The following is a 17,375-nucleotide window of genomic DNA, read 5'->3' as shown; positions in this document are numbered from 1 at the left end:
ATCCTTGAACAAAAAATATATGATTAGGTATATGTATGTATATGTATAAAAATACATGTCTAGGATATTTCTAGGTAAAATCCAATGTCAAAAGAAAACAATATTAATTTCTTCAACAATAATAAAAACATAAACAATACGAGTAATGAATCCCACGTTTTTTTATCATTCATGTTGTCTTGTGTTGTATAATAAGATTTGGAAATGAGTACTGCACGATCTAGATAATTCTTAAATTTATTAATTGACAATTCAGTAATATGATTCGGAAGTTTATTATAAAATGGAACACAATTACCCATGAATGACTTTTTTTATTTTACAGAGCCGAGTGAAAGGCACCGCGAGTTTATGCTTATAAAAGCCTAAAAGCCCAATACCTAAAATCAAAGTATGTAAGTGCCGGTCACTTGAATAGCCTCACCTGAATTATATTAATGTTTTACGATTACCTCAAACAGCAATGTAATTTTATGTAACGTTTGAATTTAAAATTTTATCTGTGATCGAACGGGAGACAAACAGGAACAAACTTGTTCATACAGGTTGGTTTACGCCAGTCAGCGGTCGCGCGCGCCGCTCACATGAATAGCCTCAGTCTCGTTTCGTCCGTTGAAATAACTGATCGTGTGAATCATGTGCTTTTTTAATTAGTGTCTCTGATAACACAGATCTGGTATAGTTTATTACACCGATTACAGTAACTTAAAATTGTGCTATATCGACATGGGTCGCGGTAAAAAACTTTCTGACTTAGAAATAGAAAAAATAAATTTTTATGCATCTCAAAAGCTGTCTAACCGTGAGATAGCTAAGAAAATTGGTCGTAGTCCTAAAGTTATAAATAACTATATGAAAAATAAAGAAAATTACGGCCAACTTTATAAGGGCCGAACAAAATTCGCCACAACTCTTCGTGAACGTCGACATATATTACGTGCTGCTTCTAACTCTACGAAGACTGCCAGGCAAATAGCGAGTGAACTAAATACTACAGCATCTATCGCAACAGTTCGACGTATTATAAGATCTGCTTCGCACCTCAAACGAAAGAAGTTAAAACTTAAAACTCCTTTGCGCGCCAATCACATCATAGCCAGAATATCTTTTGCGAAAAAGTACATGTCCTGGACAACACAGTGGCAAAATGTTATTTTTACCGATGAAAAAAAGTTCAATTTGGATGGACCTGATGGTTTTTGCTATTACTTTCACGACCTGAGAAAAGAAACCAAGCTATTATCACGTCATCATTCAAGGGTTGGTTCTGTGATGGTTTGGGGGGCGATTTCCTATTTTGGTGCTGTCGATATTGTTATAATGAAGGGAAAACAAAATGCGCAAAAGTATTTAGAATTGATAAAAAATGAGAGACAAAAAATTTGTAAAATTACATCAGGGCGCAAATGGATTTTGCAACATGACAACGCTTCCATACATACTTCACGCGATGTGATAAGTTGGTTAGCTGATAATAATATTGAAGTCTTAGATTGGCCATCCTATTCTCCAGACTTAAACATTATAGAGAATGTCTGGGGATGGTTGACACGCAAGATTTATAGCAATGGACGCCAGTTTAACAGCCCTGAAGAATTGTTTCAAGCAATCCAAACTTCATGGAATTATATGCCGACTGAATACATTTGTTCTTTATATGATTCAATTCCTAATCGTGTTTTTGAAGTTATACGATGCAATGGAAGATCTACAAAATACTAAAATAAATTTTCTTCAGCGTTGGACACCTTTTGATTTTATGAGGCTATTCATGTGAACGATCTCTCTTATGGTTTTTGTGCTACCTCTTGTTTGTTTCTTAACTTATAATTAAATATGTTACTTTAACATGTATGGTGTGTCTTTTGTATTTTATTTATGATACCCCCTTTATATTAACTAACACAATACCACAAGAAATAATTCATTTGGAGGGTGAGGCTATCCAAGTGAACGTCACTACATAGTTTAGTGTAGAACCGCACAGTTTATTATCATCACCGGATACATACATAGCATTATAGCCTGCATTTATGTTTTGTATGGCGCTATGCAATTTCATCATACGTGCCCGCGTTATGCAAGTTGCATTGTGATTATAACGGGACAAGTGGTAGGTCGCTTATTGTAAACCAGGCACGAGAGATGCATGACAATGTTTTAACCGACTTCAAAGGAGGATATTCTCAAAATGTTAGGCAAGTACTCAAGGGTAGGCAGAGTAAGAGTATTTTCGAAAACTGGCTATTTTTCAACGGCGCCCTCGACTTAAATTAAAAGTAGGATCTACTTGGCAACTAATCCCAAAAATTGCCATAGGATATCTTTATATTTTATGAGAGCGATTGGCTTTCCAAACCAGGGGGGCGATTTTTGAATCTCGCATACGGGATTTTGTCACTAAAATACCGGTTGAAAACGATGACTTGGTTATTATTTTCAGTGATAATTTTCTGAATTCGAACGTGTGAGACTCAAAAATCGGCCCACAGGGGAAAAACAAGCCTTGTTGCAATGCATTAGTATTACATACTTCGATTTCCTCTTTTTCAATGAATCTGCTGGGAAAGCAGATATAATATGAACTAGAGAGAACGTATACATGTTTTTTGTTAGTTCGAAATAAAAAATGATGATATTAAGTCCTATAAGAAATACAATAGGTAGAACCAACACTGTGAAGAGAAACTAATATTCCAACAATTTCGAAAGAACTTAACTTTTTTGAAGTCGGACTAAATTCTATAAAATAGTTTCACAATAAATTCATAACATCCGATATTTGTTATGCGGGGATTTGCGGAAGTGAAAAATCTATCTAGCTTATAGTTTAAGGGAAACGCGAATTTTCGAGTTTTCGAGTCGCCCATGTACTGTTACTACTTATATAACTGAGTAATTTGTTAGTAATCTGTGCCATTTATTCATAACACTAAACCCTAACCTATAAACTTTCAATTCATCTGCAATTACAATAGAGCATGTCGACACAAACTACACACTATATAAACATATAATATATGCACTGTATGTAGAGTCTCGTAATAGGGTTGATTATTGTTATAAGATGGTAACTAGAGATGGGCCGAATATTCGGTATTTAGCAAAGTCGGCAAATTTTTCAATGTTCGTATTCGGCCGATTAATTCGGTTACATTGCCGAATATTTACCGAATAAACAAAGTAAGTAAATAGCGTAAGTTGTTTCGTAATTCATCGGATAATGACATGCTATTTCAGCATTCTAAGGAACTACCAAAGGGAGTTAAAAATGCGTTAAAATATAAAACACAATAATTTCGTAACCTAGTTTGTAGTAGTTTTGTGGCCTAGTTACCCTTCGGGTTGGAAGGTCAGATGGCAGTTGCTTTCGTAAAACTAGTACCTTTGCCAAATCTTAGGATTAGTTGTCAAAGCGGAACCCAGGCTCCCATGAGCCGCGGCGAATGCCAGGATAACGCAAGGAGGATGATGATGCTGATGACAATAATTTTGTAAAAAAGGCAAAATAACGTATCTTAAGAAACAAAAACCAAAATTTTCTTATGTACTGAATTATAGGAACATTAAGAGCCTTAGTAAGATAAATGTGTACCCATTACCAATCATTGAAACGTTTTTAACTCTAAGCCAGGATTTAAAATATGGCTCAACCGAATGTTCGGTCCCGATGTTCGGCCGAATTTTCGTATATTGATTTAAACTAACACGATCTTCACTCATATTATTAAATTAAAACGGGACTTAATCGTTTAAAACTTACGTTTATATTTAACCCGACGTTTCGGACATGACATTACGTCCGTGGTCCGTGACTCTAGGTAAGGGGTCTACCCGTGACCAGGGACGTAATGTCATGTCCGAAACGTCGGGTTAAATATAAACGTAAGTTTTACGCGAATATTCGTATTCGGCAAAGTTCATATTCGGCCCATCCCTAATAATGGTAACATACGTAGTCTGAAGTGCAAGTGATCGAAATTGGCCGTTTCCTCTTTGCGGTGTCGATGGAATTGTAAGAGACGCGTGATGATATGCGATTGGATTGTATTTTGATAGCTTCATTCATAAAATATCAGTGTGTTACTTGTGCAGTAAATTTCACAGTTGACTCCTATCATAGCAATGTTATAACATTGCACAGACTGGTATTTGACCCTGGTATTTGAAAAAGTTGGCCAAAATTATTTTAAAGTTCCAATGGCCTCCTAACCATTTGTTATTAAGATTTAAGGGTCAAGAAGGTAAAATAAACCGGCCAAGTGCGTGTCGGGCCACGCTCAGTGTAGGGTTCCGTAGTTTTCCGTATTTTTTTTTAAAACTACTGAACCTATCAAGTTCAAAATAATTTTTCTAGAAAGTTTTTATTAAGTTCTACTTTTGTGATTTTTTTCATATTTTTTACACATATGGTTCAAAAGTTAGAGGGGGGGACACTTTTTTTTCCTTTATGAGCGATTATTTCCGAAAATATTAATATTACCAAACAACGATTTTAGTAAACCCTTATTCATTTTTAAATACCTATCCAACAATATATCACACGTTGTGGTTGGAATGAAATAAAAAATTTTGTCCCAACTTTACATGTAGGGGGGGGGTACCCTAACAAAACATTTTTTTCCACTTTTTATTTTACCATTTTGCCGGCGTGGTTGATATATATATTGGTACCAAATTTCAGCTTTCTAGTGCTACCGGTTACTGACATTATCCGCGGACGGACGGACGGACAGACAGACATGGCGAAACTATAAGGGTTCCTAGTTGACAAATTGAAAGTTGAAAGACATTAAATATTATATTTCAACTTTTATTAGTTATTTTCTTCAAAGCTTACATTAGCTTTCTTCCAGGACATTTCTGTTTTATGTCTCTTGCTCCTGTCGCTCAACTCTAAGAAAGTCTTTTCAGGACGACCAGAACTGACTCCTGCTTTTGGTAGAGATATGCATCCTTTGAGCTACTCGATGCTGCTATCTAGGAATCTGGCACTTGTATTAAGAGCAGCTGTCCATTTTTGTTTAAACTAATGCTTGATGCGAGACAGTTTCAGCTTTATGTCAGCAATATTGTGGTCATTTTCCGTATATAGATTCAGTAATACTTGCTCCAAAAATTGCAACTTTTTGTTAAAAGTTGAGCTGTCTGAGCGTTCAATAATAGCAAATAAATCATTCCTATATAATACCCGGATTCCAGAAGAACCAAAAACATAAAAATAAGTAAAATCTCATGTACCGAGTAACGAATGTGCTTACGGAAAAAAAATCACCAAAAATAGGCGGGTGCATTGGGGTAGCTATTCTGCACTTTATATTATAAAGGAAAGTCTATTCTTCAACATGTCATTCAAATGTTTGCTGGATAATGCTTGGTAACTTATTAAAAATTCCAATGTTCTTGAAAAACTTATCTTTTTATTTAAAATTTCCCGGTACTCACTTCTCAAGGGTATTAATGAAGAAAATCAATTAATATTTAAGTAAAATTTAGTGTTAAATAAAGTACATACCTAGTTCTTCGCAATCCATATTAGAAACCAACACAAAACGGGCCAATCAAGGAATAACAAATTTTTGAAAACAATGAAATTCGAGTGCATCGAACAATCACGCAGACGCTTTAGGCGAACGGTAATTTTCGACTAAGCCTACACGGGTGATAGATGACTTTAGCACGTGGTATTTTTTTTTACTAGGTGGAGGGGTTATCCTAGTTTTAAGAAACAATGGTTAAGAAGGGGTACGGCGTAAATAAAAAAAATGGATTTTGGCCAGCTTTTGAGGCTCAATACCTGTCTGTGCCTTCGTTTCGTGAGCGTTTCGTGAGCGATTGTGCCATTCGGCTAGCCACCCAGTACATCGACAAATGCCAAACGAAAACGAAAAGTAATAGTCTGTAGTCTTTTATATCAATATTGTCATCCCATACTCAACTGGGAGTCTGTGACCTGCTAAAGGAAATTGGCACAATTTCATTACTTACACATATACAATACATATTACAGGGTGAACCAAAAATACGTTGACAAACGTTTGTATAATGCTGTTGCGGCTGCCACGCTTCTGTAGCGCGTCGGGTATGTTTGCGGACGCTCAAGTAGACGGTTTCTATGCCACATTAAGAGGGCTTTCGTTTTAAAAATAGTGAAATCGCAACCGAGCGCTCTATCATACCGTGTGTGGTATCAAATTAAAGGGCTTTGCGAGTAGTTTATAAATATATATCACATTATAGGACTTTTTCTACTTGGTCTAACAAAATATGAGAAAATGTCCAAAAGTGGTAATAATTGTACCGGTGAAGGCTCGTTTTCAAAAAATTGGCAAAAATCAATAATAGCAATTTATAATCACTAAGGCATAACAGCAATTTAAGTAAACGTTGCAGATTAATTTAGTACAAAACTTACTTCGATGTGTTGTAGATTTTCAAAGAAATTGTCACTTAATTTTAGGTAATTTCTGAAAAAATTGAATTCGCCTTAGGCTAGTTTACTCTTTTTCAAAAACTTTAAATAAAAATCTAGTCTGAAATGATTGTGGTACAGGATATACGAATTATAAATTTACCCGTTTTAATATTCAAAATTGTCCAAATTTTACAAATAAGACCGACTCATTCAGCTATATACGTGCGTTTTTCTAAACGTGCATTAGAGAAAAATTCATAATTAATTTAGTAAGTTAGTTTTCAAAAATCCAGTCCTATAAAAATCAAGATAATAAGATGCTCTAACTGGAACTTGAATTAAATAAATCTATTGGATAAAGGAAAGTGTAGTATTTCACCGACTAAAACTATCAATTTTACATTCTTTTGACGTTTTTTTTGAAAGCAGCCTTGAAAGCGTGCCGCAGCAACGCGTAGCAGTGTTTGGCAGCAGCAACGGTATCCTGGGTGCGATAGCGGGCAGGCTTGATAGTCGCCATATGCAACACTGGTCGAACCTGCACCTCTCCCTAGCCAATTTTGAAAAATAGTATATATTAAATATGTTGTAATTAGGTACTAAGGCAACTAACATAGTGGTAGTATTAGGTGTAAGTATTAACCTTGTATGGATTTTGTGGTCCGAAATAAATGATTTTTATTTTTATTTATTTTTATAATTATTTTTCTGTCCTTACAATGATTGTCCTAAAAAAATTAAAATGTGAAACTTATGTAATTTTTGACCAAATAAATCGAATCGTCTTCAAAATATCCTCCTTTAGCTTTTAAGTACAAACGCAAATATTAGAACAAAAAATTAACGATATGCCGCTGCACCTCTAGTATGGCTTCCGTCTAAATTGTTGCACGTACACAGAAAAAAATGGTTTTTTGAAACAAGAACCAGATGTGTTTCACCTAATATTTCTTGATCTCAAATATATATATCTTGAAATAAGATAATCTCACTAACGTTTCAAAAATTTAAAATTCTTCATATTCAAGACCGAAAATCTTGGATGAAAGCAAATATTATTTGAGTCAAAATTTATATCTCAAATCAAAACTAATTTATTTCTCACCTGAAGAATGATTAAACAGATTTGATTTAAGAATTCATTCTTGTGCCAATATAGAGTCAAACTTAGCTCAAGATTACATTTAAATCTCAAATGAACAACTGAAAAGTATTCAAGCAAGTAATATATTACTTGATAGGAGATATTATTTAGTTCACCCAAGAATTATTGAAATATTCAGCCAAGTATGTAGACATTCTAAAATCAAGTAATGTATTTCTTGGTAAAAGATTTTACTAGTTTCATTCAAGATCTAGTTATATTTACAATCAAGAATTTACAAAATCTTAAAGCAAGTAATATATTTCTTGGTAAAAGATATTACTAGTTTCATTCAAGATCTAGTTAAATTTACAATCAAGAATTTAAAAAATCTTAAAGCAAGTAATATATTTCTCGGTAAAAGATATTACTAGTTTCATTCAAGATTCTGTTAAATTAACAATCAAGAATTAAAACAATCTAAAAGAAAGTAATATATTTCTTGGTAAAAGATATTACTAGTTTCATTCAAGATCCAGTTAAATTTACAATCAAGAATTTAAAAAATCTTAAAGCAAGTAATATATTTCTCGGTAAAAGATATTACTAGTTTCATTCAAGATTCGGTTAAATTAACAGTCAAGAATTAAGACAATCTAAAAGCAAGTAATATATTTCTCGGTAGAAGATATTACTAGTTTCATTCAAGATTCAGTTAAATTAATAACCAAGAATTAAGACAATCTAAAAGAAAGTAATATATTTCTCGGTATTAAAAGATATTACTAATTTCATTCAAGATTCAATTAAATTAACAAACAAGAATTTAGACATTCTAAAAGCAAGTAATATATTTCTCGGTAGAAGATATTACTAGTTTTATTCAAGATTCACTTAAATTAACAATCAAGAATTAAGATTATCTCAAAACAAATAATATACTTCTCGGTAAAAGATATTACTAGTTTTATTCAAGATTCAGTTAAATTAACAATCAAGAATTTAGACATTTTAAAAGGAAATAATAAATTTCTCGGTGGAAGATATTACTAGTTCAATCAAGATTCGGCTAAATTAACAATCAAGAATCAGAAATCCTAAAAGCAAGTACCTAATATATTTCTCGGTAGAAGATATTACTAGTTTCACTCAAGATTCAGTTAAATTAACAATGAAGAATGTAATAATATATAATATGACTAAGGACTACAAATACTACTATAGACAACAACACCCACACTCAGTATTACTATAGACTATAAATTTGTATGATAAGAAGCAAGCAAAGCATTTGTCACGGGTTTTAGTAATGTTTGCTGGAAAAACAATTAGTAGGTACTGAAAAGTATCGAAGTAGCGGGAATTCCCGGTACGACGCAGGTACCGGACATTTTAGTCTGGTACTGAAGATTGTACCGGCACCGCAATCTATATACCTAAATATTGGCTTATATGCGTTGTACAAACCATAGCGAGGATTAAATACTTCGTCTGTTTGCATGTAATTGTATTGTATACCTATATATACTTACCTATGTTACGGAAAAAATCGTTTTTGTCTCAAGACAGTCGAAATATTTGAATCTTAAATCAAGACCTTCGAAAGCAAAAGCATTATTGCTCCAAGATATTATTTCTTGCTAGTTCTTGCAACAAAATTTACAAATCTTGTCTCAAGAAGTTGCATTTTTTGCTATGAGCAGTGTTGCTGTATTCATTTTTTACCCGATAATCTTGGAGAATGGTTTAGCGAACAATCTTCACACAATCTACCACGCTTTTGATATGTTTTTGAAATAATTGTAAAAGGCATAAAAAAATAAACCGTTTCATAAAACAACAAAGGCATAGAGCTACTTAGCGTGTTGCTACTTAGTTTTGCATAGGTACTTATACATTTCGAAAATTCCTTTCTAGTGTTTATCAAAATAATGAAATACGCATTATTTTTAAGTTTGATTAAAATCATGCACCAGTTACTTTTAGAAGTTTTTTTTATTATTGTTTAATAGGAGGCAAACGAGATGTAAATAAAAAAAATGTTTATTTCTTAGTATAGACAGTCAAGCAAAAAGTGAGAATAAAAAATGGCGGCAAATTTGAAAACTGCAAGGGCGCGGGTTTTACGTCCCATGGAAAATTTTAATTTCGCTTGTTTTTTTACTCTCACGATTTGCTTGATCGTCTATAATTTATTGTATTTTTCGCATAATTTAAAACATACAGTTTTAAAAATAACCATACAACGAACAATTGACATTTAGATATAAAAAAGTTAAGCCTTAACGCGTGGCATTTTCAAGTGTAGGTATGTACCTACCAAGAAAGACACGTTACAAACCATACAAGTGCAATCACATAGATTACATACTGATTATCTATCATGAAGTTACGTATGTTTACTCATAAAACGTACTATTTCTAAATTAAACGTTTTTGGAATTTGCTTACAGGTTAAAAATGTCGTTTTTTTTATAGAAATGTCGATCATTTGTCGTACCTGCACTTTATTACTTAAGAAGAAAAATATTTTTTTCAATGATCTTTGCCTTCCTTAAAAATAGGCCCCCTCCAGAAGTAACTGGTGCATGATTTTATACTTTTGACAAGTAGGAAAATAAAGCCCAATAGGTTAGAAGGCGGGATCGCCCAAGATTTTCTTGAAATAAGGTACCTATTTTATGGTTGCATATAAAACAAAAACAGATTTTATTAAATTTTGCCTCAAATACGCATTATTTTGAAAAATACTACATGACAACTTTTATTTCTTACATAATTTGCCGTCGGGTAGCATTTTTAAAAATAGTTTATCCAAAAAACACCGAATGTTTCCCGTTTCGATCCACTGTGCGACGTATCGCGCCGTGCAATAGCATTAAGACGGAAAGAGACTAAACTTCGGGCCTCTTTCCCATGTGACAGCTTGGCAAAAAAGAGTAGAAATTGAACTATTTTTTTTATCATGGCTACACTTACTGTTTTCATACAAAAGAGACGTCAAAGTGATTCAATAGTTGCCATATGCAAGACGTTTTACATAGACAGTGGTGCCCCTATTATTTTCTACTCTTTTTTGCCAGACTGTATATAGACGGTCAAGCAAATCGTGAGAACAAAATTCAAATTTTCTATGGGACGACAATGTATGAGCACATTATTCAAATTTGCCGCCATTTTTTACTCTCATGCTTTGCTTAACCATCTATAGTTACATTATCTAGGTTGGACTTGTGATTACTGATGTATTTATTGGGTAAAAAAAAACTGATACTGGCAACATTCTCAAGTTGTCATCCAACAAACCAAGCTAACGGCCGAATGTGATCTGCTCGTGTACTGTTCTGTGCTCTTTTCGCTCGTTTTTTTGCGTCGTTGTCATTGCTGTGAAAGTGTTATGGTGGTAAAATTAACTTGGTGATTGCAATCGCAAGTATACCTACTAAAATAATGGAAGAAGACACAGAAAACAAATTGGTATCCTGGGATTTGCCGTCAGTAGTCGTCGAGAACTTTAAAAGTAAGTTGTGTATTTTCTAGAATATCGCTGGCAGATCAAAAGGTATGGCAGATAAAATAGTTTCTCTTTAAAGCGTAAAGTAAGCATTTTTGTTTTACCAAGATACATATTAAATGTTAGGTTAAACAAAATTACCTAAGTACATCATTTACATTTTTACTCATTTGCTAGATATATTTGTATGTTACTAAACTATTAAGAACTTAAGTATTATCTTATCAAAACGAGACAATGGGCATTTTGACACGTGGATGTAAATAAAACAAGTTATATTAATACTCGAAGTCCCATTTTGTTCAAATAATGTGTGAAAATCGTGAAATTTTAAATCAAAATAACGAAAGCTTCTTAATCATTTATTTTGCAACTGCCATACATCTCCGGGGTCGATCAAGATGTTCATTTGTCTTCTGAAGTTTTTAAATTTCAAATATATTTTGTCACCATGTCGCAGTGGAAGACTTTGATTCAGCCTGTCTCCAACCGCAAGACTTAATGATATTGTAGTTTTGTGCTATTTTTAGTTATTACAGATATTTATTCGTTTTTGATCCACATATTTCGTTCATTTCCCATTTCAATATACATAGGAGAGTTCCGCGATAGCTATCAAATATGCTTCAATATAAGATATTCATCATTGATATCCAATTATTTAAGTTATTTTTTTTTACAGAAAATGATATAAGCAAGGAACAGTTCAAATATTTGGTTTTAAATGATACTTGAAAGAGCTTTGCAAACACATTGTGCACCGAATTAAACTAAAAAGTAAACTACAAGATTACTTAGACTCAGTTACTGATACTGAAACTGCATACTTCTTCAATGAAGATTTAATGGTTATTAAAGCGAAAACAAACTGTATAGAAGTGATGCAAGTTGATCAAGATCAGTCAGTTATTCTGACAGACATTACTTTGGATTTGGATTCCTACTTAAGTGTACCAAGTAGGCTTTCACTGCCATAATTTGAATTGAAGAGTATCCGCCAATGTACTCCACAAGTAAATAGTGTTCTAAATTATTATCAAAAATACAAACAATTGAACTCGCAAAAAAGAAGCATCATTGTTGATGTTTTGGTGAAATATCACTACACATTTATTGTTAACAAGTAAGTACTTAGCTAATGGATTATAGGAGACCAGACAGCAGTAGTTTCAGGCTTGGTACAGTCACCTGCAATAATGTCTTACACAACGAAGGCCTCAAAAATATCTTACACACTCTTACAATGTCTCATAAGGTATTAGTGGCAGATATTTTTGCAGCCTTTATTGCGTAAGATATTATTACAGGTTACAGGTGACTGTACTTGCATGTCAATCCAGATGGATTGACGACTAGTGCGAGTTAGATATTCTTTCACAAGGGAGCAAAATTATGCATTTACGTCAAGGGTAGTTGTGATGGTTTTCTGTCTGGTTTCTATAATAAAATTAGTATTAATACTTAAATATGAATGAAGATTATTCAAAATATTTTTTTCCTCAGCAACATCAAACCAGAAGAATTCAATTTGCTAGCTGCAAAAATAGTTTCACTTTTCCCAACTGAAAGTATATATACCTACTATATGAAAGCTGTGCCAACATGCAAATCTGCTTCAAGAAAATATGTGCCCGCTAAAGGCAAATTAGTGGACAAGGTTCGAAATCTCCTGTACATATCAGGAGAAAAGTGCAGGGGCTTAAACCCACTTGCTCTAATAGGGATTCGGATACAGATGTAGAGTCTGTGGAAAATAATCAAGGTAAAATCCATACTTATATTCGTACCTACTAATAATATAAATGCAATAGTAACTCTGTCTGTCTGTTGTCTTTTTTCCTTTTGATTTCACAAGTATAGCGAAGTTTCGATAATTTTTTTTTTGTTTTATTTCAGGGACTGCTTCAAATGACGACGCTATTTGGCTGAAATATAATGAGCTATGGGACCAAGTTTGTGAAAGGTGGAATAACACCTTTGAATTAAGACACAAACAATTGAAACTGTACATGATTTTCTTGAAACCTGGGCCATTTGAAAAGACAGCAAAGTAGATACTCTGGTAAGACATTCCTCAAAATAACTAGCCACCTCAATTCTATTTATATATGTATACAATTTATATTAATGCTTTTTATGACATCTCAGAATATTATAATAATAATGCAATTTAATGTTCAATACGATCACATACTATTATTATTATTTTTTGTAATTATTGTTCAACATCTATTTCTTTTTTAAATTAATTATTGAATTTATTTGAGAGTATTTTCTATTTTTAAAATGTAATATTGTATTGTACCCTAATTATGATAATTTAACTTTAACTTTGACATGTAAAATTGTTAATTTTATGAATAAATGAATATGAATATATGAATATGAATATTACAGATAAATTTCATACATATATAAATAGAATTGATTTTAGCATAAGATTTTTATTACTGGCCATGTTATACTAAAATGAATTCTGTGACCTATGAACAAAGCTTATTTCATAGGTCACAGAATTCATTACACCAAAAATGATTTTGGTGTAAGGTGGCCACTGTGGCCAGTTACTACACTAAATACATTAAAAATAAACGCCGTATTTCCTTTAGAACACTTCTCTTAATCAAAGCGTCTTATATTTATTTTAGTAGGTATACTTGCCATCGCAATCACCAATTTATTTTTCACAGCAATGACAACGACGCAAAAAAACGAACGAAAAGAAAAAGAGCACACAAGCAGATCACATTCAGCCATTAGCATTCAGTTTGTTGGATGACAACTTGAAAATGTTCAAATTCAAATGGGATTCAAGTTCAACCCAGGACCTTGTACTTCATAGGCAGAGTCACTACCCACGAAGAAAGATACAGAGGCCGTTAAAACGTAATTAATTACAATGCATTCATAATTGATCATTTTATGAAAATATGTGTGAGTCTAATGTCTCATATAATTTTTTTTTAATTTCAGACAAAATAATTCCGGTGCAGATTTACCTGCTATATTTTTTAATACCACCCAAAGGCCGGAAATCTAGGAAAGTCAAATTCTCAACCACTGAATCAATCCAGGGCTTATTAGTTCAGATAGATGTAAGTATTAGATGCATCCAATCCAAATTTAAGGGTTTTATTCTATTTATTTTATTATTAATATACATTTATATTATTAACTATAAAAGTTGTGTAACTGTTCAGTTAATGTTTTACTATTTTACTCTTCGAGTCAAGCGAGTTCAATATATTTCATTTTGGTAAATATGTTCCCAGAACATAATAAAGTAGTATTCCATTTAATATTTCCCACTCATTTTTTATGAAAATCATTACTAGTGAGTGTGCATGGGACAACGTCCCACTTTGTCGATTGCTATAAAGCCGCTTTGTCAGTTTATTCATATAAAGATACAAGTAAACCTCGCCTTAATGGTAACCGACAAAGTGGGACGTTTTACTAAACACACTCTACGTGTGTAAACTGTAAGGCATGCAAAGTTGCCATAGAGCCACCATAATGAAGTCATATTTTACTTACCATGTTTTGGTATTTGTTACTTCTTTATTTAATTACAATAATTAAGGGAAAAATTAAAAACTTTTCACCACACCAACTGGTAAAGGCTTACTTTGCTATTCAAAAACAGATAGCAAAATTGCATTTTATCCACTAGAGTGCCAAATAATTTCAAACAAAATTTCACTTGATATCTTTAATTTTAGCTTCCTGGTGGAAATTACCGAAATATATATGACTATTTTGAATCATAATTATTGAATAAATTGATAGTTTTGATTTAGTTTGATGTTTTATAGTCAGTGTTTTCTTCGTGTTGGTGTGGTGAACATTTTTGTGTTTCACTCGGCGGCAAAGTTTGTTTAACCTTCGTCCCTTGAAACCCTCGCAACGCACAAGATTCCACTTTTCGAACCACTCACTACGCTCGCGAGTGGTTCAATATTGGAATCTTTCGGTTGCTCAGGTTTCAATATTGGCACGTGCGGTTAAACAACAACTTTGCCCCTTGTAAAACAACTAACTATTGTGTACCTTAAAATTCCATTTTCTATATGACTAAGTCTCTGCTGTACATATTTTAATGAAGAAAAAAGAACTTATATTTTTGTAGTGGAGCCTCTGCTGAGCAGTGGGATATTCCTGGGAACTATGGCATTACTTTTAAATTATGTTTTTAATGCAGGACGCCGGAGATATCGACAGCGTAATCGCAGCCCAGAAAGCTAAGGCTGCAGCCCGGAAGGATACCGTGCAACCCTCCGTGCTCATACAGCGACCGCTACAAAACTTCGCCCAGATATACATCGTTATTCATGATATCAAATACCACGTGCATTCAGCTGCAAAGACGTTCGACTTGTTGTTTAAGATTTACCACGTTTTTCACGCCAAGTATCCCCAAGTGTGTGAGCACCTCCACGTAATTATTCAAAAAAAGTGTATCAAATCCATACGGTGTATGATACAGTAGGTACCACCGTATATAGTTGACGTTTTAAACTTAGACGTTTTAATTTTATTATAGTATAGGATCCGTACTAAGCTCGATCTTCACCAACGTGTTAACCAGATGAAAATAAGTTTCTGAACATGTCTCCTCAATAAAAATGAATGGTCAAGATTATTTTTTAAAAATCTTTGAATTTTTTTTTATATAATCTTGACCATTTTTATTGAGGTTACCATAGTAAGACATGTTCAGAAACTTATTTTACTTAATAAAATATTATTTTCACCTGGTTAACACGTCGGTGAAGATCGAGCTTAGTACGGATCTTAGACTATAAAGTTCTTGAAATGTAAAAATATACTAAGCTACAGAAATTGTATCTATGACATTTGGTCTTATGTACCTACTTAAGTATTTGCACCATCTATTTACAATTGACGTGATTTATTCTAAGTTTGACTTGTAGAGAATCTTGGTACTTTGTAGCTCTAATCAATCTTGGTAGCTCACACATTTATGTACCTATATGCTTATAAGTCAAAATGTTTTCCGTTCTAAATTCAATTTTAATACTGTATAGTGATACTCATAGGTTCTGAATTTGTAATTACTTTCTTTAACTGGTGCATAAAATAAATGAGAAACTTACATTTCACTTTCATTCCATTATTTCCGAATAGGTATAAATGTGTTTCAAAACTAATTTGGCTTGTATAAATTAGACTGGAATACTGTCAAAACTCATTCATACTTAAAACGGCACAAGTCTTTTTGTAAAAAGTTAAAGCTTGAGTTGATTAGCACTTCTGTGGGTTAAGATAATTCTTCTTGTAACATGTTCATTCTAGTTGTAAAATAGAACGTATTCTAATTACATACTTACATTAAGCTTTTCTTTTAAGTTTGTATTTCTGGTTCTTGTTGTAAAGGGACACGCACTCCATCAAAATTTAAACCTCTTCTTTAAAAGTGGAAATTTGTGTATTTATCCTAGTTACAAAATATACCATTTTATTATTGTTTTATTAAGGTAGGTAATTTAATCAAGTCATAATTGTCGCAAAGTCTATAGTGATGAAATGACCATAATTATTATAAAGGTAGGCAAACAAAACTAAAGATGTTAAATAGATAAAAAAATACATCATAAGTATTTCATTTGAGACATTAAAATGATAAGAATAAAACAAAAATAAAATGGTAAATTTTGTAAACGCGCCAAATACACAAACGTCCGTATGAAAAGTGTTGTAGCTCATGTTGTGCCGTTCTCGAGAATGTTCTCCATTTTGTATAGGAAACGTTCTCGCTCAAAGCCCATAGTAAACGGAGAACATTCTCGAGAACGGCACACCTTATAGTCGTGATTAAGAAGAGATTTACCTAATTTGAATGGAATACGTTCCATTTTACGACAAGAATGACACTTTTTATAAAAATAATTAAACACTCTTAAAAGAAGAGCTTTACTTCATTTGATTGGAATACGTTCCATTTTACGACAAGAATGACACTTTCTATAAGAAGAATTAAACACTCTTAAAAGAAGAGCTTCACTTCATTTGATTGGAATACGTTCCATTTTACGACAAGAATGACACTTTTTATAAGAAGAATTAAACACTCTTAAAAGAAGAGCTTCACTTCATTTGATTGGAATACGTTCCATTTTACGACAAGAATGACACTTTTTATAAGAAGAATTAAACACTCTTAAAAGAAGAGCTTTACTTCATTTGATTGGAATACGTTCCATTTTACGACAAGAATGACACTTTTTATAAGAAGAATTAAACACTCTTAAAAGAAGAGCTTTACTTCATTTGATTCGAATAAGTTCCATTTTACAACAAGAAAGGAACTATTTTGCAAGAACAATTAATGCTTTTGAGTA

The 17,375-nt window shown here is 32.7% G+C and overlaps 1 long non-coding RNA gene across 1 annotated transcript; it reads left to right on the top strand.

The window, feature by feature from the left end:
* The first annotated feature begins 10,376 nt into the window (after nt 1-10,376).
* On the top strand, nt 10,377-16,129 carry LOC125241761. Its single transcript, XR_007178762.1, has 7 exons — nt 10,377-11,019; nt 11,696-12,136; nt 12,517-12,775; nt 12,910-13,075; nt 13,704-13,899; nt 13,987-14,108; nt 15,215-16,129. It is a non-coding gene; the product is annotated as an uncharacterized LOC125241761 (long non-coding RNA).
* Nucleotides 16,130-17,375: the final 1,246 nt, after the last annotated feature.

Source organism: Leguminivora glycinivorella, chromosome 2 (genome assembly GCF_023078275.1).
Source record: "Leguminivora glycinivorella isolate SPB_JAAS2020 chromosome 2, LegGlyc_1.1, whole genome shotgun sequence".
Lineage (NCBI taxonomy): Eukaryota > Metazoa > Arthropoda > Insecta > Lepidoptera > Tortricidae > Leguminivora > Leguminivora glycinivorella.
The sequence above is the reverse complement of the archived record's forward strand: the minus strand, read 5'-3'. Positions and strand labels throughout refer to the sequence as shown.